This window comes from Martes martes, assembly GCF_963455335.1.
Source record: "Martes martes genome assembly, chromosome: 11".
Taxonomy (NCBI): domain Eukaryota; kingdom Metazoa; phylum Chordata; class Mammalia; order Carnivora; family Mustelidae; genus Martes; species Martes martes.
This window is the reverse complement of record NC_137899.1, coordinates 85,686,383-85,710,072: the sequence shown is the minus strand read 5'-3', so window position 1 is coordinate 85,710,072 and position 23,690 is coordinate 85,686,383. Positions and strand designations below refer to the sequence as shown.

Below are 23,690 nucleotides of genomic sequence, written 5' to 3'. Positions count from 1 at the left end.
ACTCAAATGAGCATCAAAGGTGCCTCAATTACCTTATGAAGTTTCTTTAGTGGTATATATTCCCCCCCCGTCCCCTCCCTTGAAGAATATTTCATCTTTGTCCCCTCAAACTTCTACCTTCACTTTTGAGTAAGAGACTTACCTTATAGATTTTTAAAAAGGGGGTGGTGTAATTTTAAGAGAACAGGAATATCTCTAATACAAATTCTCTCATTCCAACCACCAGACCAACTTCATTTGCCTGAGCTTCTCCTTCTCCTAAAGTAAGAGTCTCACATTGTGCTCTACAGCCCATTCTCTCTCAAGTTCTTAAGGACTCAACTCCAACATGATCTGGCCCTTACTTATCTCTCTAACCCTATATCCCACCATTTATCCTTTTGCTCACAATACTCCACTAAAAACCAATCTTTTCCAGTTTAGGGTCTTTGTATGTACTGTCTATGCCTTCTTCTCTCTTTGATAATTTGCAACTTTTGGTTAACTCAGTTGTTTGTCTATTTCTCTATGTAGTTGACTCCCCACCATTACACTGGCCCTAGATAACCACTGATCTGCTGGCAATGTAGATAAATTTGCCTTTTATAGAATTTCATATTTTTTTCTGTCTCGCTTCTTTCACTTAAGCATAATATTTCTGAGATTCATCTATATTGTTCCACATGTAGTGCATTCTTTTTTATTGCTAAGTAGTATTCCTTTACATGAATGTACCATAATTTACTTATCCATTTACTTGTTGATGCACATTTGGTACCTTTTCCAGCTTGGGGCCATTATGAATTAAACTGCCATGAACACCAGTATACAAGTGTGAACACAAGATATCATTTTCTTGGGTAAAAGCACAGGGTAGGACTGGAAACTGCTGGGTCATTTGGTAAGTATTTATTAAATTCATAACAAACTGGAAAACTGTTACCCACTAATAATGTATCAGCATTCTAATTAATCCATATCCACATAAATACTATGTACTGTTGATCTTTTACATTTTAGCTGTTCTAGTAGGTGTGCACTATCTCATTGTGGTTTTAATTTGCGTTTCTCTAATGACTCATGATGTTGAGTAACTTATGTGATTACTGGCATTCATATAGCATTTATTGAGGCATGTCTGTTCAAATCATTTGTCCATTTTAAAAACTGTCATTGAGGGGCGCCCGGGTGGCTCAGTGGGTTAAAGCCTCTGCCTTCAGCTCAGGTCATGATCTCAGGGTCCTGGGATCGAGCCCCACAGCGGCTGGTCTGCTCAGCAGGGAGCCTGCTTCCTCCTCTCTCTCTGCCTGCTTCTCTGCCTACTTGTGATCTCTGTCTGTCAAATAAATAAATAAAATCTTAAAAAAAAAAAACTGTCATTGAACACTATATCAAAAACTAATGATGAGGGCACCTGGGTGGCTCAGTGGGTTAAAGCCTCTGCCTTTGGCTCAGGTCAAAATCCCAGGGTCCTGGGATTGAGCCCCACAACGGGCTCTCTGCTCAGCGGGAAGCCTGCTTCCTCCTCTCTCTCTGCCTGCTTCTCTGCCTACTTGTGATCTCTGTCTGTCAAATAAATAAATAAAATCTATAAAAAAAAAAAACTAATGATATACTATATGCTGGCTAATTGAACATAATAATAAAAAATTAAAAATAAATTTAAAAAATTAAAAATCGGATTATGTATCTTATAAAGTTGTAAGGGTTCTCCATATATTCTAGATATCAGGCCTTTGTCTGATATATGTATTGTGAATACTTTTTTCCCATTCTGTGGCTTGCCTTTTTATTTATCTATAACTATGTCTTTTGAGAAGAGCTTGATTTTGGAGAACTCTATCAAGATATTTTTCTTTTAGGATTTTTGTTTTGTTGTGTGCCAAGAAACTTTTGCCTACTCCAAGGTCATGAAGATTTTCTCCTGTTTTCTCCTATTGTCCATGATCCATTTTGAGCTGTTATGTATGGGATAAGATAAAGGTAAAAATAGCACTTTGCCCCAAAATAAATACTAATTGTTCCAGCACCATTTGTTAATAAGAATATCCTTTTCCCGCTGAATTACTTTGGCCCCTTTGTCAAAACTCAATTCATTGTATACATGTAGGTCTATTCCTGGACTCTATTTTGTTCCAGTGACCTATATATGCCTACCCTTTTCCTTTTAGGGTCAGTATCTCCTGTGGAGTGAGCAGGTGATAATTGGGGTCCAAAAATTTTTCAAAAATTTTCTTTCTCTAAACCCTCTTTCTCCTTTTCTTCTTCAAAGCATTTAGCACAAAATAGTCCTAAAAATCAAAACTGCTAGCACAGAAGGCACTATAATTGTCCATATATGCCAACCATAGTGTGATCTCAGGATGGATTTTATTCATACTACAATGCAGAACAAATAAGAAAACTATGGAAGTTTTATTCCTAAATTCACTGTAAAGGCACCTGGGTGGCTCAGTCGGTTAAACGTCTGCCTTTAGCTCTGGTCATGATCCCAGGATCGAGCCCCACAAAAGGTTCCCTGCTCAGTGAGTAATCTGCTTCTCCCTCTACTACTCCCCCCACCACCCCCAGCTTGTGATCTCTCTCTCTCTCTCTCCCCCTTTCTCTCTCATACATACACACACTCTCTCCCTCTCTCTCTAATAAATAAAATCTTTAAAAAAGAGAAACCCCTATGTTTAAAAAGAAATAAATTCACTATACAGTCCACTAAAAACAAACAATATCTTAGTGCCCTCTAGTGGGGACAAACTTTAGGGATATGCCAAACAAGTGAGAGGCTAACAAAACACTATTCAGAGGAATTCTGAATACCAACAAATGTGATTGGGATGCCTGGGTGGCTTGGTAGGTTAAGTGTCTGCCTTTGCCTCAGGTCATGATCCCAGGGCCCTGGAATCAAGTCCTGAATTGGACTCCTTACTCAGCAGGGAGCCTGCTTCTCTCTCTGCCAACTTCTCCCCCTGCTTGTGCTCTCTTTCTGATAAATAAATAAAAATCTTTTTTAAAAATGTGATTAATATTTTCATCTATTCTCCTCACTCTTTTTTTTCTTTTAAAGATTTATTTATTTATTTATTTGTCAGAGAGAGTGAGAGAGCGAGAGCGAGCACAGGCAGACAGAGTGAGAAGCAGGCTCCCTGCCGAGCAAGGAGCCCGATGTGGGACTCCATCCCAGGACGCTGGGATCATGACCTGAGCCGAAGGCAGCTGCTTAACCAACTGAGCCACCCAGGCGTCCCTCTCCTCACTCTTTTTAAAACAAAAATGCTTTAATAAAAAGGAAAATATTTTGCTATTTTATGCTATTTTAATCCAATGTGAATGCAGTGAAATAGAAAATTGGTTAGAAAAATGAAACAGGAGGGGCACCTGGGTGGCTCAGTGGGTTAAGCCTCTGCCTTCAGCTCAGGTCATGATCCCGGAGTCCTGGGATCGAGCCCCGCATCGGGCTCTCTGCTCGGTGGGGGGTCTGCTTTCCCCTCTCCCTCTCTGCCTGCCTCTCTGCCCACTTGTGATCTCTGTCAAATAAATAAATAAAATCTTTAAAAAAAAAAAAGAAAAAGAAAAAAAGAAAAATGAAACAGGTATTTGAGGGACACCTGAGTGGCACAGTCAGTTAAACATCCATCCAACTGTTGGTCCAGGCTCAGGTCGTGATCTCAGGGTTGAGAGTTCAAGCCCCGCTTCTGGCTCCACACTCAGTAGGGAGTCTGCTGAAGATTCTCTCCCCTCACTCCCTCTGCCTCTCCCTCTCTATAAGATAAATAAGTAAATCTTTAAAAAAAGGAAAAACAAAACATATATTTGGAATTCATATTCCCATAATAGATTTCCATATTCAAAGGAAATGGAGACCACAGGTCAGAGGAAAAGAGAAAGGATGTAAATGAAATGGTTTCAAGGTAGGTATTTTAAATACACTGTCAAGATATATACATTAATATCTATTTTATATAATGCAATACATAATATTTATGAAATATAAATAAATAATATTTAGACATACAGAACAAATTTTTCTGGGATGGAGCACAAGAAGCTATAAACAACAATTACCAGTGGGGACCAAGGGTGAGTAGGGAGAACGGGAGGATTTATACCTCTACATATTTAAAACATCTATAAAAAATGCTCTTTTAAAATGTAGGTCGATTATTTTGAAACAGCAAAATTGAATTTTATATGCTTACACATGAACCCCCAAATAGGTGGCAAATGAATAATACTCTGTTCAGAACAGTCTGTTCCAACAGTTGATTATAATTAACTCTTATTATGTCCCACAGGGTACATAGCTACATTAACCTCTAGCATTCTCAAACACTGCAGAAGGAGAGAAAAAATAAAAGTACTTTTCAATATCAATTTTGCTCAATAATTTAATCCTTTAAACATTTCCATATCCCCACAAAGCCTCCACAGTCTGAAGGAGAAAATTCAAAATGTCTCTCTGCATAAACCATTATTGAGTAGGTTCTTATGCTGCTCTTAGCTGTAAAGTCATTTTTCCAAATGGTGTATCATACTTTTCTAGTAATTCTTGAAGACCTTCCTGCTGAGTCTCAAAGTCTTTTGCTAATTCTACATAGACCTCAGCCTCTGAGAAATCCTAACCTCACTAAGCCAATGAGCCCTCTACCTAGAAGAAATTATTCAAAGTTCCTTCATCTTTTATTCTTTTAAAGATTTATTTATTTATTTATTTATTTATTTTAGAGAGAGGATGAGCAGGGGAGAGGAGCAGAGGGAGAGAGACAATCCTGAAGTAGACTCTCTGAGTGCGGAGCCCGGAGCCAGATGGGGGCTTGATCCTAGGACTCTGAGATCATGACCGGAGTCTAAATCAAGAGCCGGCAGCTTAACCAGTTGAGCCACCCTGGTGCCCCAACAAAGGGAGGAGTTTAAAAAGACTCCCAGGTTCTGCCCTATATGCTACCAGCTGATAGGATGATAGCACCTGTAAGGGAATGTGACTTGTATTTGTCACATACTTTAGTACTTCAGGAGTAAGAAGTACTAAATACACTAAATTCTCCTCCCACTGCAAACTCAATATGGAGTATAAACACCTACTTAAATTTACCAACTGTTGTAGTTATTTCACAGTAGTGGACAAGCTCTCCACTTTATACTATTTGAAGTCAATATTTTTCTTCTTGCCTTAGAATTTCAGAGACTTTTTTTAAATCCCAAACCACTCATTTCATAGGTGTAGAAACTTAGGCCCAGAGAAATGAAATCAGAGAGCAAATCACAGACCAAATTAGTAATAGAAAATAGATCAGAACCCATGTTTCCTGATTCTCAATGTAGTGCTTTTTTATTCCAAACCAAAACTTCCCTATATCTTCTCACCTGCCACAGACTTTTTAAAAAAGATTTTTTTTTTTTTTAAGATTTTATTTATCTATTATTTGAGAGAGAGAGAGCATGAGAGGAGAGAGGTCATTGGGAGAAGCAGACTCCCTGTCAAGTAGCAACCCAATGTGGGACTCCATCCCAGGACTCCAGGATCATAACCTGAGCCGAAAGCAGTCGCTTAACCAACTGAGCCGCCCAGGTGCCCTAAAAAAGATTTTATTTTTAATTAATCTCTACACCCAACATTTGGCTCGAACTTAAAACCCTGAGATCAGGAGTTGCATGCTCTGACTGAGCAAGCCAGGTGTCCTTTCCCCTTCCTTTTCTTTCTTTCTTTCTTTAAAATTGTATTTATTTATTTGTCAGAAAGAGACAGAGAGAGGGAGAGAGAGAGAGTGCACACAAGCAGGGGAAGCAGCAGGAGGAAGGAGAAGCAGGCTCCCCATTGAGCAAGGAGCCCAATGCAGGACTTATGTCCTGAACCAAAGGCAGACACTTAACCAAATGAGCCAGCCAAGCGTCTCTCATTTCTTTATTCCACTCTTTTTCCTTGTGGCAGAAGGGCAGCCAAAATAATATGTCAATTACCCTTTTATTCTTTCCCCCTGAAAAGCCCATACTTATTTATAATTTAAGGATTTAAAGAGCATTTCCCAGTCTTGTTTGTCTCTACTCCTGCTGAGCCTCTAGCAATGTAAGGTGCCACCCTCCTGAGGCAGTTGATAAATTGTGTTCGGATTATCAGCAATAAAATGGAAATTTACCTTGGTAACAGGGGAACAATGACAGTAGAAGGGCTTTATCTGAGTAATAAGACTTACAAAGCTTCCAGCAAGGAAGGCAGCAGGAATCTCATCCTCACCTGGACTAAAAAATGCCCTCCTCTGACAACTATAAAATGCAAAGGTCATTTGCAAGTCTAACAACTTCCTTTTAACAAAGTTCTAACTAGTAGTTAGGCTGCTGGTATATTAGATGGGGCCAGGAGGAAACAAGAAAAGACAACAAATAAACCAAAGGGCATCAGGGAAACTAATAAAGATGTTAATAAAGAAAGAAAAACAAAATAGAGGGAGGTTACAGGAGTGTAGCATAGCTATGATGTCATGTAGTCACCTTTCCCATAACTCAAATAACTATGGCTGGAGTCATAGTTTTTCATTTATATTCAGCTTGCTTCTGCGTATTAACTTCCGTAGCCTGGCCTCAAAGTGAGACTGCTAATAAAAGAGACTTAAAGTCACTAAAATTGCAGCTTAAAACAATTTGAAACTACTCAAATGTCCATCAACAGGAATTTGATTACATAAACTGAAGTACATTAGGACAATGGAATATCATACATCTATAAAGAGAAGTTTTTTTATTCATACAGAAGGTTCATATATTATGTGACCCTTTTGTGTAAGAAATATAAGATAAAATATATGTATTATTTAAATTTGCATAAAGAAGCAATCAGAAGAACAGGCTATGAAAAAAAAGCTTTGGGCTATTTATATATAAGTTCATTACCAACTTTACTACCCAGTAACAACTTAAGGTTGTTACAATGGTACTTCTTCTTTTTTTTTTTTTTTAAGATTTTATTTATTCATTTGACAGATCACAAGTAGGCAGAGAGGCAGGCAGAGAGAGAGGAAGGGAAGCAGGCTCCCTGCCGAGCAGAGAGCCCGACGCGGGGCTCGATCTCAGGACCCTGGGATCATGACCCGAGCCGAAGGCAGAGGCTTTAACCCATTGAGCCACCCAGGCGCCACTACAATGGTACTTCTTATTTAACTTTTGCTCTTTCCTAGCTTAAGGATGAATTGGACCATCTGGATGAGAATGTTTAATCTAGCACTGGAAGGCACAATAGGGTCTAGCATTGAATGTATGATGTTGATTGATTTCCAGTCTCCCCCAGATCAGAAATGATTTTTTCTCCATGCTTGCACAAGGTTAAGTGCCACTCTCACTCTTACTTTTTTTTTTTTTCAAAGATTTTATTTATTTGTCAGAGAGAGGGAGAGCAAGCGAGCGAGCACAGGCAGAGTGGCAGGCAGAGGCAGAGGGAGAAGCAGGCTCCCTGCCCAGCAAGGAGCCCAATGTGGGACTCGATCCCACGACGCTGGGATCATGACCTGAGCTGAAGGCAGCTGCTTAACCAACTGAGCCACCAAGGAGTCCCCCTCACTCTTACTCTTTCCACAATAATATATCACCCAATGCTTACCTCCACTAACCCTTAATCAGTATTTACAATTTAAATAAATACCTCACTATCTGATTCCAAGTACTTACCCAGTTTCTGTGCCATGCATTCTAGGCTTTAGCTGTTATTGTCCCTCCAGTATTTTTTTTAATTTTTTATTTAAATTCCAGTTAGCTAACTAGTTTCAGGTGTAGAATTCAGTGATTCATCACTTACATACAACACCCAGTGCTCATCACAACAAGTCCTCCTTAATACCCATCCAGTTATAACTGTAAATGCTTCTAAGTTACTGACCAGCTAGTTATGTGATCTTTGCATAGTGCCTCAAATGCATTTAAGTAGACACCCTGGAACTACATTTTTTTTAAGGTTTTTTTTTAAGATTTTATTTATTTATTTGACAGAGAGATCACAAGTAGGCAGAGAGGCAGGCAGAAAGAGAGAGGGGGAAGCAGGCTTTCCGCCGAGCAGAGAGCCCAATGCGGGGCTCGATCCCAGGAGCCTGGGATCATGACCTGAGTGGAAGGCAGAGGCTTAACCCACTGAGCCACCCAGACGCCCCCGGAACTACTTTTTTTATGCCAGTTCCCAAAGTATAATTCTTTACAACCAAAAGTCATATCCCACACCCTGCCCTACAACCTTTCATTTTCCTAGGTTTTCTAGTTCTGAAAGACAGCTTAGAATCTATTAATTTCACTCACAAATACTGGCAGTTTTCAACATGCAAACAAATGGAGAAAAAGTATTAGCTATATCTCTTGGCTGCTGGGAAAAATAACTAAGGACCAGGACAAATCGTTATAGGTAACATACCCAAATCTCACACTTAAAGATACAGAGTGAGATTCAAGACCAGGAATGTAAACCCAATACTCTTTCCTCAACTTCTACTTTTTCTTCTAGTCCTCTCCAATTACTTTCACCACCCTTTCCCTTCCTCTAGGGAAGGAGGCTGCAAGGCAGCAGCTGGTTTACTCACAGCTAGCTTTATTTGGTTTACATGGCAACAGAAATGCACAAAAAGTCAGGCACAAAAAAGAGCTATTAGTTTATGATTGGTTCAAATTCTTTTCCCCCAGGTAAAAAGACCCTTAAACTAACAAAAGAATTGGGAGAAAGGAGAGGTGATCGAGGACTTTAGAGTGAAAAGAGATGAGCCGGGGGAATTGCTAACTGTAAATTTCTAGATACCATGCTTCTGGTTTCTGAATCCTGTTACTGGTGGCCATGGCCCCAGGATCTAGGGAAGAAGCTGAATAATGGTTATAATGTTATTATTTAAAGATCTTTCGGCTCTGGCTGCCATCTTGCCTCCCCGCGTGTGTGCACCTAATCTCAGCTGGTCCGCCCAAGACCCCCTGAGCGCCAACCCTAGTCCCCCGCGCGTCCCATTTCCGCTCCAACAAGATGAAAGAAACTATCATGAACCAGGAGAAACTCGCCAAACTGCAAGCACAAGTGCGCATTGGTGGGAAAGGAACTGCTCGCCGAAAGAAGGTGGTTCATAGAACAGCTACAGCAGATGATAAAAAACTTCAGTTCTCCTTAAAGAAGTTAGGGGTAAACAATATTTCTGGTATTGAAGAAGTGAATATGTTCACAAACCAAGGAACGGTGATCCACTTCAACAACCCCAAAGTTCAGGCATCGCTGGCAGCGAACACTTTACCATTACAGGCCATGCTGAGACAAAGCAGCCGACAGAAATGCTACCCAGTATCTTAAACCAACTTGGTGCAGACAGTCTGACTAGTTTAAGAAGACTGGCTGAAGCTCTGCCCAAACAATCTGTGGATGGAAAAGCACCACTTGCTACCGGAAAGGATGATGATGATGAAGTTCCAGATCTTGTGGAGAATTTTGATGAAGCTTCCAAGAATGAAGCAAACTGAACTGAGTCAACTTCTGAAGAAGATAAAACTTGAAGAAGTTACTAGGAGCTGCTATTTTATATTATGACTGCTTTTTAAAATTTTGTTCATGGATCTGATAAAATCTAGATCTCTAATATTTTTAAGCCCAAGCCCCTTGGACACTGCAGCTCTTTTCAGTTTTTGCTTATACACAATTCATTCTTTGCAGCTAATTAAGCTGAAGAAGCCTGGGAATAAAGTTTGAAACAAGATTAATAAAGTTCTTTGCCTAGGGAAAAAAAAAAAGATCTTTCGGGGAGCCTGGGTGACTCAGTTGGATAAGCATCTCCCTTCTGCTCAGGTCATGATCTGGGTACCCTGGGATGGAGCCCCGCTTCTCAATCTTCCTTCTGCCTGCTGCTCCCCTGTCAAATAAATAAATACAATCTTTAAAAAAAGAATCTTTCATCTGTTCACATCTTGGATCTCAGAATAACACTGTTCTTTCAGCCTTCCAGCTTTTATAAACTAGTACCAAGAAGAAATTATAGGCAATATGACCAGTGGATACAATCAAACTCAGAAATATCTTTCTTTAGCAAGAGGAAAAGAGCAAATGATTATTTTTTTAATCCACCCCACCCTCTACTATGAAATGAGTATCTTTTTTAAAACTTTAATTATAAAAGCCATTCCTGTTCACTGTGAACAGACAAAAGAGGAGACAAAAATCAACCATAACCCCAACCCTCAACTATTATCATTGTGGACATTTTAGTATGTATCCTCCTGGTAAAAAAGTGAGATGTTGTAAACTTCTTTTCATGTAACATTTACATATTTCATTCCTATAAAATCTACTATAGCTGAGCATGGATTGTGAAGTCAGACAGACATAACTGTCTCAGTGTTTTAGGCAAGTTATTTAATGTCTCTTAGTACCTGAGTTTCCTTGTGTATAAATGAAACAGAAAGTTCCAAACTCACAGGCTTATTCTAAGGATTAAATAATGATGATAGAACAAATCTAGCACATTGTAAGTATTCAACAGCATAACATACATAGCTTAAATTTTGTACTTCTCCAACATTTTATTAAGTGGCTATATTCTACTGGAAAAATGTATCCAAGTTTATTAAAAATTCTTAGAAACAGAGTAAATGGTGATTAGCAGGGGCTGGGGGTAGGATGGTGGGATATCATGAGAAAGGTTGTTTAAAGATACAAGCTTGCAACCAGTAGATAACTAAGCCCTGGTGATCTAATGTATAGTACAGTAATTATAGACAACATTATTGCATTATCAATATCATATTTGCTAAGAGACTAGATCTTAATTATTCCCAACACAAAAAAGAAATAATAATTTTGTGACAGGGCAGAGGTCCTAGCTAAGCTACAATGGCAATCATACTGCAATACCTAAATGTATTAAATCAACATTATATACCTTCAACTTATTAATGCCGTATGTCAAATATATTTCAATAGAAAATCAAACACATGTAATAAAGTTTTTTTTTAAGATTTTATTTATTTATTGGACAGAGATATAGAGAGAGAGAGCACAAGTAGGCAGAGTGGCAGGCAGAGGGAGAGGGAGAAACAGGCTCTCCACCGAGCAGGGCTCGATCCCAGGACTCTGGGATCATAACCTGAGCCAAAGGCAGCCACTCAACCAACTGAGCCACCCAGGCGCCCATGAAATAAAGATGTTTATAATGAAAAGGTTTAGAGGTGCCTGGGTGACTCAGATGGTTAGCATCTGCCTTAGGCTCAGGTCATGATCTCCAGGTCCTGTGATGGAGCCCTGTATAGGGCTCCTAGCTCATCGGGGAGTCTGCTTCTTAAAAGAAATATATAAGTAAAAAGATATCGTGGAGTTATATTCAGAAATAATAATATAAATGGGAGAGGAGAAGTAGAAGTATACTATCACAAGACTGACATACTATATGTACCATATATATAAAGTACCATATGACATAAACATAGTCTCTGATAAATTAAAGATGTACGTTATAAACCTTAAAACAATCACTTAAAAAAGAAGTGTTATAGCTAATAAGCCAATTGGGAGATAAAACTGAATGATTTAAAATATTTTTAACTAGGGGCACCTGGATGGCTTAGTGGTTAAGCGTCTGCCTTTGGCTCAGGTCATGGCATGATCCCAGGGTCCTGGGATCGAGCCCTGCATCTGGCTCCCTGCTTGGCAGGAAGCCCGTTTCTCCCTCTCCCACTCCCCCTGCTTGTATTCCCTCTCTCACTATCAAATAAATCTAAAACTTAAAAAAAAAGTAAAAAAATATATATATATTTAACCAAGGGTGCCTGGGTGGCTCAGCTGGTTGAGCGACTGCCTTTAGCTCAGGTCATGATCCTGGAGTGCTGGGATCGGATCGAGCCCCGCATTGGGATCTCTGCTCAGCCGGGGGTCTGCTGCTCTCTCTGACCTTCCCCTTCTCATGCTCTCTCTCTCTCTCTCTCAAATAAACAAATAAAAATCTTTAAGATATATATGTATACATACACACACACACACACACACACACACACACACACACACATATATATAAAACTAATACAAAACAGGAAAGGGGGAACAAAGGATAGAATAAAAAAACAGAAAACAAATTGCAACATGGCAGATTTATAACTATCCATATGAATAGTCACATCAAATGTTGATGGTCAAAACACCCCAATTAAAAGGCAGATATTGTCAGATTGCATAAAGGCAAGATCCATCCATGTGCTGCCTACAAGAAATACACTTATATAAATATAGAGATAAAAAGAAAATGGAGGGAAAAAATACCCTATGCTAATACTAATCAAAAGAAAGCTGAAATGACTAACTTACATATTCTCAGGAAATTTCAAATCTGATGCTGTGATGATGAAACACTTAATATTTACCAGCTTCTATCTTATTTATGATACTTTGTTCATTTCTGAAGATGAAAGACCTAAGTCATTAAGAATTATATGCCCCATTTAAGAAGGTTTTCTCCATACTTAGGGGAAAATGTTAAATGGATTTCCCCCTATATGTTATCATTTTTTATAACTTATCAACATTCAAACCTAGCATATAACTAAATGCCTCTCAGCTTCACACCCTACTAGTACATAATTCCCCAAACCAGCAAACTTAAGTGGTAAAGGCATCCCTGCACAATCCCACCCACCCCATCCTCAGGCAATTATTCTTGGGGGAAAAAAATCCCAGAGTTGTAAACTCCTTTTGTGAGCTTGTGTATTTTAACCTACTTTCAGGAAATACAGAAACCAGAAAACCCCTCCCTTACTAAATTTAACCAAATGATTATTTCAAAATACTATTTTGCTTTATTTTTTTTTTTAAGTGTGCCTATTTAATTTCTTTTTTAAAAAAGTTGAGGGATGGGGCGCTTGGGTGGTTCGGTCATTAAGTGGCTGCCTTTGGCTCAGGTCATGATTCCAGGGTCGTGGGATCAAACCCCACACTGAGCTCCTTGCTCAGTAGGGAGCCTGCTTCTCCCTCTGCCTGCTGCTTCTGCCTACTTATACTATCTCTCTGTGTCAAATAAAGAAATAAAAATCTTAAAAATTTTTTTTAAAAATTTAAAAAGTTGAGGGGTGCCTGGATGGCTTAGCTGGTTAAGTGTCAGACTCATGTTTTCAGCTCAGGTTATGATCTCAGAGTTGTGAGATCCCACCCCATGTTGGGCTCTGTGCTCAGTGGGGAGTCTGCCTGAGATTCTTTCTCTCCCTCTGCCCCTCCCCACATTCTTTCTCTCTCCCCCTCTTTCTCTCAATCTCTAAAATAAATAAATAAATTCGAAAGAAAAGTTAAAATGGCTATATTAATACAAAGGAAAGTATATTTCAGAGCAAAGTACATTATCAGAAATAAAGGGATCATTTCTTAATCATAAAGGGGTCAATTCATCAAGAGGACATAATCTTGAATGGTTCTGCATCTGATAACAAAGCTTTAAAATACATGAAATGAACACTGATAGAACTGCCAAGAGAAACAGACAAATCCACAATTCTAGCCAAGATTTCAAAACCCCTCTTATTAACTGATAGAACAAAGAGAAGATCAGAGAGGATTATAGAAGACTTGAATAACACTCTCAACCATTTTGACCTAACTAATATTTATCGAACACTCAATCCAATAAAAGCAAAAAATATACTCTTTTCAAGTGCACACAGAACATTTAACAAGATAAAACATATCTTGGGCCATAAAACAAGTCTAAATAAACTTAAAAGAATTGAAGTCCTACAAAGTACATTTTCTAACACAGTGAAATTAAACTAGAAAATAGTAACAGAAAGATGTCTGGAAAATTCCCTGAACATATAAAAATTATATACAACACTTCTAAATAATCCATTAGTAGAAGGGAAAAAAAAAAGGAAGTTAGAACACATTTTAAACAGACTGAAAACACAACATATCAAAATTTGCAAGATGCAGCTAAAGCAGCACTTAGAAATTTGTAACACTAAATACTTCTATTACAAAAAAGAAAGTTCTCAAGTAAAAAATCTCAGCTTCTTGGGGCCCCTGGGTGGCACAGCTGGTTGAGCAACTGACTTGGTTTCTCATGGTGATCTCAGGATCCTAAGCTCAGCCCTCAGTGTGGTGTCTGCTTGAGAGTCTCTCTTCCTCTCCCCCTCCTGCTCATGCTCTCTCTCTCTCTAAAATAAATAAATAAATCTTTAAAAAAAAGGAAAAAAAAAAACCCACCTCAGATTCTTCCTTAAGAAACTAGAAAAAGGGGAGCTAATAAAACCCAAAGTAAACAGAAGAAAGGAATAATAAAAATCAGAGCAGAAATCAATAAAATAAAAACGAGAAAAGTGGTTTCAGTGAAACCAAAAACTGGTAGTTTGAGAAGACAAATGAAATAGATAAACCGGGCGCCTGGGTGGCTCAATTGTTAAGTGGCTGCCTTCGGCTCAGGTCATGATCCCAGGGTCCTGGGATCCAGGCCCACATCGGGCTACCTGCTAGGTGGGAAGCCTGCTTCTCCTTCTCCCGCTTCCCCTGCTTGTGTTCCCTCTCTCTGTGTCTCTCTCTGTCAAATAAACAAATAAAATCTTAAAAAAAAAAAAATAGATAAACTTTTAGTCAGACTAATAAGGAATAAAAAAGATAGATCCAAATTAACATCAGGAATGAGAGAGGTGACATCATTTCAATTTTATAGATACTAAAAGGAAAATAAGAAAATATTATTAATAATTTTTTCTAATAAACTCAACAAATTCCTTGAAAGACACAAAGTTCACTCAAGAAGAAACAAATAAATCTGAATTACAGAAATTGGATTTGTGGTTAAAAACCTTCCCACACAAAAGATACCATGCCCAGATGGCTTAACTGATAAATTCCACCAAATATTTAAGAAGAAATAATATAAATTCTACACAAACTCTACAAAGGCACAGCTAGAGAAGAAAACTACAAATGTTTCTCACTGACACAGATCCAAAAATTCTTAGCACATTTTTAGAAAATCAATTCCAACAATCAATAAAAAAAGAATAATGAATCACAACCAGTGGGGTTCATCCCATAATAGAAGCTTGGTGTAGCATACGAAAATCAATGCAATTTACCATATTAATAAACTGAAAAAGAAAAATTATATGATCATCTCAATGGCTGCAAAAAAAGCATATTCATACAAGGCTTTATATATATATATATAGATATAGATAAAAAAGATATATATATAGATATAGATATATAAAGATAAAAAAGATATATATAGATATATATATAAAGATAAAAAAAGATATATATCTATATCTATATCTATCTTTTTTTTTTTTTTCATTTTTCTCGAGTAGATTTCTAGGAGGGTAAATCTGTCCCATATAGGATTACCCTAACAGGCAACTTTTGCTTGGGGACTCCAACTTTTCCTGGCTGAGATTTTTGCAACTGCATCATGGTCTGAAACGCTACATACCCAAACTTGCCTTCCTTGTCTTCCTTCACAGGTGTTATACCTGCGTCACATTCTGAAAGCTCTCCCTTGCCTACTCCTGTCTCCTTTCCGTTTATAGCTCACAGGTGCTTTCCCCCAGTAGAGCTTGTACTCTAAGCTTGTCTTGACATCTGCCTCTTGGGAGGAACCACACTCACACAGGGAGCATAAGATAATTTAGTTAATTGTGGAAAGAATTAGCTACTGGGGCACCTGGGTAGCTCAGTGGGTTAAGCCTCTGCCTTTGACTTAGGTCATGGTCTCAAGGTCCTGGGATGGAGCCCCACATCAGGCTCTCTGCTCTGCGGGAAGCCTGCTTCCCCCTCTCTCTCTGCCTGCCTCTCTTCCTGCTTGTGATCTCTCTCTCTTTGTCACATAAATAAATAAATAAAATCTTTTTAAGAAAAAGAATTGCTACCGATTTAATGGGACTCGACTCCACATTCTTCATGCCCAGCAGTATGTTTAAGCTATATAATGGTTGGCTTCTCTAGACAAGCAGTTGGAAGCCATGGAGCAAGACATGAGGGAAGAGATACAGATTGTGTTTTCTTTTAGTTCAGTATACTGTGGGCTCTTTTAGCTGTTTCACTTGAACACTCAATTACTTTGCCCCAGGAAACAGAGCAGTCTCTAAGTGAATCACCGTATTTTTCCTTGTCCTGTCTTGAACTGAGAGATCTGGTCAACAGTGAAGGCAAAAGCACCACTCTCTGGCATTTAAAATATCCTGAAGGATAAACATGTTATCAGCCCAAGTTGTCTTCATCCCTATCACAAAGGAAAATCTCAACCTAAGGATAGACGATAATGCCATTTGTGATAGGCAACATTCATTTAAATAAGATTTCACTTGTTTTTCTTTTGAAGTTTACATTTGGCTTACTTTAGCCATCATTCTGTTCCAAGGGGATAGTCTTAAGAAATTTGCTAAAGTTTTTAAATTATTGAAACAAACTGAGAATGCATAGAGCTTATAATAATCAATGGTTTTACATTAGAACCTCAAGAATCATGAAGCCTTATTGTGTATGGTGCCCTGTATACTGTGGATGGTGAATAAATATTAAACCAATCCTCCATCACCTACCTTCTCGGGCAAAAACTTCCTCTATTCATAAGACCAAAATATTCCTCAGAAATTTTTCAAAGGAGAGCTTCTTAAATCTTACATTTTGGCCTTACAGCTTTCTACTATAAAAGTGCCGAGGGATAAAGGTACAACATTATCCAATGACTACCTCAGGACATTCTTCTTAGGTATAAATTTGTCTGCCCTTAGTTTCACCTTCTTACAAAGTTCTCTAGTCCAGGCTAAATAATTCCTTTCTTGCTCTAAAGTTAACACCCTTCAGATATTCAGGAGTGTCTCTCTCTCCTGAATCTTGTAGTTGCCAGAATTCAGTTAACCCTCTATGCTTAAAATCTTCACAAATTTATCTATTTATTCTTTTCAGCACTCAGAGCTCACCACCCTCTGTTCTGATCATGCTGACACTGTGCTAAATGTAATACTCCCAGTGGGCTCTTGCCAACTCCCTATGCTGTGGCACAATTCTTCTTTGTTCACTGCCTAGAATAGCACTGGCTTTCCTTTGACTGCCAGATCATATTTCAAGCCCAAACCAAGTTTGTTATCTGCCATTACTGTCAAGTCTCTCTTGCCCTTGAGTTGCTGTTTTTTTTCTTTTTCCCTGTTAGATCTCTTGTATCTCTCCAGCCTCAGAAACAAGAGTAGAATTGTGCCCTAATGCTAATTTCCCAAATGAATGAATGTTGTTCATATTTTGGCCCGATATTAATACTAGAAATTGCTCATTGATAATTCTCATAACTAAGCTTTTTTCCCTCTGATCCCTGTAATCTTCCCCTGTTAAAATTTCACTCAAACTCACATCCTCCTTCTAGTAAATTTTAGTTTAAAAAAAAAATAGGTTGTATACTTTCCATAGTTCCTTCAGTTTAGTAAACTTTCACTAAGCACCTATTATATGAAAGTGTCATGATAAAAATGAATATACTGCTTTTGCCTCCAGGCAGATCATAATCTTGGCTGAAAGAAAAACATGTAAATATATACTTATAATATAGTGTAACAATGCAATAATGAAAAATCATACAATCTACAAAGGTCAAGAAAGGTGATAACTCTAAGAATGAATAAGAATCTATCAGATCCAGAAGGAGGAGGAAGACATTCCAGTCAGAGAGAAATTCCAGAACAAGGGCAAAGAATGTTGAACAGTATGGAATGCTTGGGAAACAAGTGGCACAATGTTGCTGGAGCATAAAGGGCTGGCAAGGGAGAAGTGGCAGGAAATAAAAATAGGGAATTAGAAAAGAACTGAAGTACTATATCCTGGGGGCGCCTGGGTGACTCAGTGGGTTAAAGCCTCTGTCTTCAGCTCAGGTCATGATTCCAGGGTCCTGGGATCGAGCCCCACATCGGGCTCTCTGCTCTGCGGGAGCCTGCTTCCTCCTCTCTCTCTCTGCCTGCCTCTCTGCCTACTTGTGATCTCTGTCAAATAAATAATTAAAATCTTTTTAAAAAATAAATAAAAATAAAGAACTATACCCTGAAGTACCCTAAATCCGAGGCTAAGGAGTTTAAACCTAATCATAAAACCAATGAGCAAAGGTCAAAGAAATATAATATTTTATTTTTTTAACCCACTTAGCCACCCAGGCGCCCCAAGGTCAAAGAAATATAAAAAAGAAAGATACAGGCCATCTGGCTAGCTCAGTCAGTTGAGCATCTGACTCCTGATTTCACCTCAGGTCATGATCTTGGGGTCGTGGGACGGAGCCCCGCGTTGCGCTCTGTGCTCAGTGTGGAGTCTGCTTGCCCCCTTTTTCTCTGCTTCTCCCCGCCCCACTCTCTCTCAAATAAATAAAATCTCTTAAAAAAAAAAAAAAGATACATGACCAGTGTGTACAGTGTGTGTAGAAAAATCAAGGTTAGTTGAGACAAGAAAAAAGAAAATGGAAGGAGGCCAAGCCAGAAGCAAGAAAATCAGTCAGGTGGGGTACCTGGCTGGCGCAGTGGGTAGAGTATGTGACTCCTGATCTCAGGGTTTTAAGTTTGAGTCCCATTTGGGGGATAGAGATTACTTAAAATCTACGACTGAAAGACATTAGGAAAGACAGACGGGAGGGAAAGAGGGAGGAAAGGAAGGAAATCAGTCAGGTGTCAGCTGCAATAGGCCAGGTGAGATATAAGAGGTTTAGGTTTGAAAATTTTCAGAAGGAAAAAAATCAAGATGGCTATTTTCAGCCTGTCACTTCCTGAGTATCGACTACGTGGAAGATGCTGTATTTTGTGCTTTCCATATTTTACCTCGTTTAATGATTACCACAACCTTTTCAGGTAGATACTAGTATCTTAATCTAACAAATGAGGAACCTAAGTTTCAGAGAAAACAAATAAAGCTTAAAAATGCAACAAATAAATTACCAAAAAGAGTCAAATTTAGTAAAATGTTCTCAATACTGTCACTGTGGCTTCTAGAACACTAATGCAGAGTATACTCTTAGTCACAAGCAGCTTCACTGTCATTTATTCAGCAAATACAAATCAATACCTAGAATGTGCTAGCACTATACATAATAACTACAGTTAATGAGGGGCACCTGGCTGGCTCAGTCAGAAGAGCAAGTGACTCTTGATCTCGGAGTCGTGAGTTCGAGGCCCATATTGGGTGTTGCAATTACAAAAAAAAAAATAAACTTTAAAAAAATAATTACATGGACGCCTGGGTGCTTCAGTCAGTTAAGCATCTGCCTTGGGTTCAGATCATGATCCCAGGGTCCTGGGATCCAGTCCTGCATCAGGCTCCTTGCTCAGTGGGGAGCCTGCTTCTCCCTCTGCTGCTGCTTCCCCTGCTTGTGCTCACTCTCTCTCTCTCTCTTGCTTTCTCTCTGACAAATAAATAAAATCTTTTTTAAAAAATTACAGTCAATGAGTTTACAATCAAGTGGAAAAGAGGCACAACATAATCCCACAATAAAATCTATGATTAGAATAAAGAATCGTAAGAGAAAAAGTACATGGTATTATGAGACAGTACACAGTATAAGAGGAGAACTTAATTTAGTATTGAGGGAAGGGGATATAATAGACAATCTCTTGAGAAACTGGCATTTGAAACCTGACGGTAGGATGAATAAGAAGAATGACCTAAAGGTAAAGCTATTCTTATCTACCTCTTTGTGCTGTCACCTGTTAGTTATCTCCAGGCATCTCGTTGGCTGAAAACTCTCACAACTAGCTTGTGACTCCATCTTCAAAGTTCTTGAGCAAATATCTAATCTGATGCTTGACCTGAATTCCTTTTATACTTTCTCCAATGGTCAAATCCTAGTAACCTTGTCAGTACCTGTAACTGCTATATTTCCAGAATCTACAATTTAAATATTGTATTTTATCAAATCTAAGATGTCATCAATTAGAAGATGCACCATTATTTCACATACCATTAAGGAAAAACTGTTACCAATTAAACTGACATCTCAACTTTAGAGATGTCGAAATGGAAAAAACCCAACAACTCCTAAAATTAATGAACTACAGTATCTTAACTCTGATGACAACTGCTAATCTTTTATAAGTCTCTCATTGTATTTTTTTTTCCATTATATTTACTTCGTTTTACCTTGTGTTATCTTTGACCTCAACTATACACTTCTGGAAACTTGACCTCTCTGTACTATCCTAATCTGTTATCTCTTGCCTGTTAGCAAAAAAATGAGGTTAGAGTTTAGAGACTTGAATTTAGAGAGGCAACAATTCTATAACTTCATAGCACTCACATAGGCAGAGAGACAAATGGCAGACTGTAGGCGTAATCCAGGAATCTGGGAACTGGTAGAGGATAAGAGCCAAAGGGTTGCAGGTATTTACAGGTAACTAACTGAAATGATCAGCCACTTTGAACAATTAGTATTTGTAACTCAATGCTTTAAAATACTTATTTCCCAAAATGAGAACCATTACATGACAACAGAACATCATTGAAACTGTCTGTAATGATCCACACCAGCCTGCCCATATTGCATAACCCATATGCCACATGCCTCTCACTACAGTAAAATTATAATAATATTGGTTTCTTTTTTGAAATAACTTTAGAATAATTCCATTAATCTGAATGTTTCTGGCATTTAAGCTCACATAAAGAATCTTCTCCTATATATACAGTTATGTGTTAAAACATCCTTTATTTTTTTTTTAAGATTTTTATTTATTTGACAGAGAGAGATCACAAGTAGGCAGAGAGGCAGGCGCAGAGAGAGAGAGAGAGAGAGAGAGAGAGAGAGAGGAGGAAGCAGGCTCCCCACGGAGCAGAGAGCCCGATGCGGGACTCGATCCCAGGACCCTGAGATCATGACCTGAGCTGAAGGCAGAGGCTTAACCCACTGAGCCACCCAGGTGCCCTAAAACATCCTTTAAAAAAGCATTCCAATGTTCCGGATTTAAGTGATCTAAACTGTAGAAATATAACAAAACCAGAACAGATCAGATTCATATGTGTGGATAAAGAATCATGAAGTTGTGTACTTTTATACTATGTGGTTGGTGACAATGGTGAACACGTCCAACACTCTCCTGACAAGTCATAAAAGCATAAAATTACCCCTAAAAGTTGGGAAATTCTCTTCTAGACTATTACCTCCATGGGATATGAGAACTTATCAGTGGATTTTTAAAATGTTTCTGAATATAAAGCATGGGTCAGCAAATTATGGCCCACAGACCAATTTGGTACATTGCCTGTTTTGGTAGAGCTTACGAAGTAAGAATGGCTTCTACATTTTTTTTTAAGGTTTTATTTATTTATTTGAGAAACAGAGAGAGGGAGGCAGGAGAGAGGAGCAGGGGGAGGGGGAGGAGAGGGGGAACCAGACCCCTGCTGAGCATAGATTTTTTTTTTCCCCCACCGCCCATCACCTCCAGCCCAGGGCCCAAGGACCCTGGGATTATGACCTGAGCAGAAGGCAGACACTTAACCAACTGAGCCACCCAGACGCCCCAGTTTCTACATTTTAAAATGTTTTTTTAAGGGGTGCCTGGTGAGCACAGCTGGTTGGATGTACAACTCGGTTTCAGCTCAGGTTGTGATCTCACAGTCATGAGACTGAGCTCCAGGACCAGCTCCACACTTGGTGGAGTCTGCCTAAGATTCTCTCCCTCTCCTTCTGCCCCCCTACTAGTGCTCCCTCTCTCTCTAAAATAAATAAAATATTTAAAGCAGTTTTTAGGGATGCCTGGGTGGCTCAGTTGGTTAAGCATCTGCCTTTGGCTCAAGTCATGATCCTAGGGTCCTGGGATGAAGCTCTGCATCGGGTTCTCTGCTCAGAGGGGAGTCTACTTCTCCCTCTCCCTCTGCCACTCCCCCTGCTTGTGTGCTCTCATTCTCTCTCATTCTCTCTGTCAAACAAATAAATAAAACCTTAAAAAAAAGTTAAAAAAAAAAACTTAATAATAATATATCATGGCACATGGGAACACCTGGGTGGCTCAGTCAGTTAAGTGTCTGACTCTTGATTTGGCTCAGGTCTTGATGTCAGGGTCGTGAGTTTAAGCCCTGTGTTGGGCTCCACTTTGGACAGGGAACCTACTTTAAAAAAATTCAAAAATATATATATATATGAACACACACACTCACACACATATATTTTATATATATATATTTATAATGGGAGAGAAACTATATAAAATGAAATTACATAAACTGAAATCAAATTTCAGTTTCTATAAATGAAGTTTTATTAGTAGAACAAACAAAAAAGCCCAAACACTCATTTGTTTATGTACTGTCTGTGGTTACTTTTTTTGCTACAACAGCAGAGCTAAGTAGTTACAAGAAGACTGTATGGCCTTGGGGCGCCTGGGTGGCTCAGTGGGTTAAAGCCTCTGCCTTTGGCTCAGGTCATGATCCCGGGGTCCTGGGATCGAGTCCCGCATTGGGCTCTCTGCTCAGCGGGGAGCCTGCTTCCTCCTCTCTCTGCCTGCCTCTCTGCCTACTTGTCTGTCAAATAAATAAATAAAATCTTAAAAAAAAAGACTGTGTGGCCTTTACCAAAAAAGTTCGCTGACCCCTGACCCCCCCCCCAAAGTCTTATTTTATTGTGTAACTCAGTGATGACATTGACAATTATTTCCAAATGGGCACAAGAGTTTGAACCAACAGCAATTTGGAAAATGATGACCTTAGTCAATTAGAATTAACAAAGCTTAATCAGTTTTACAAGTAAATTAGTCTTAAATTGGCAAAGTGGCAGATATCAAACACACTATTGCAAATATGCCACTTATAAGAGTTCGTCTCTTTAATTTGGTTCTTCTAAGTCTTTAGCTTGTTCTCTAAAGCAACCTTTAGTAAAAATTCTCCAGAACTCATCTAGGAGTTGTAGGAAAATCTACCTAAAGATATAGCATTTAGGCACTACAACCCTACCTAGGTACCTTCCATAACTATCTTATTTCCATGTTTCAGGAAAAAACAAAAAGCGTCTTCATGAAATGTCAAGCGAATTGTGGCCAGTAGGTGGAGACAGTTTCTAACCAAAACTAGAGTAGCAAAATTTGATTGAGTTGCAATGGAAATTTAAACTATATTCATGACTTTACTTTGAAATATTTAGTTAACTCCGATAGGACAAAGTGATTTTTTCCCCCTAGTGCAACAGTAATAATCAGGCTACCTCCTATTTCCTAAATCAGGTTTCACTAAGGGATCAGAAAATAGAAATGCTGGTTGTTGGATACTCCATTCCCTATAGAATATGAACCTACTTTATCGACTAGAATAAATAAAAATTTCTCTTCTCTTACCAACAGAACAGGAATATTTTCTGATCATTTAATCTCAACAAAGTTAACATCTTTCCTCTCAAATTAAAACTCTGGCCTTCTCTACTACTTCCTAGCTACTTGATTATATAAATTGGGAATAATTTATTCAGCACGTAATGGTTTTGCAGACAGCTCCAAATCACCTTATCAAATACTATTTACCTTCATTCACAAAAAATATCCTCCGCAAAGATTTTTCTCATTTTATAAACAAGAAAGAATTTCTTTTATGTACTGCAAATTGTAGAAATGTAACACTGGTTGTAATTTCTGGGCTACTAGTCTAGAGCTACAAGGCAATTTCTAGGAGTATGCAGGACAAAGAAGGCTATTTGTATTAGGCCTTAGGCAAAGGCATTCTACACTTCCTATCTCAACTCCTGATGCTTCTGCCACCCAATCAGTGCCCAGTACTCACTAGCTTTCCAAAGCTCCC

General features: G+C 38.6%; 1 protein-coding gene and 1 pseudogene across 3 annotated transcripts in view; one reads left to right on the top strand and one right to left on the bottom strand.

Moving 5' to 3' along the window:
• Window positions 1–23,690, bottom strand: part of AHCYL2 (adenosylhomocysteinase like 2) — a 161,196-nt gene that overhangs the window by 77,737 nt on the left and 59,769 nt on the right. The window lies entirely within an intron of this gene.
• LOC308352685 (transcription factor BTF3-like) lies at window positions 8,954–9,438 on the top strand (annotated as a pseudogene). Its single transcript has one exon. The product of its transcript is annotated as a transcription factor BTF3-like (transcript).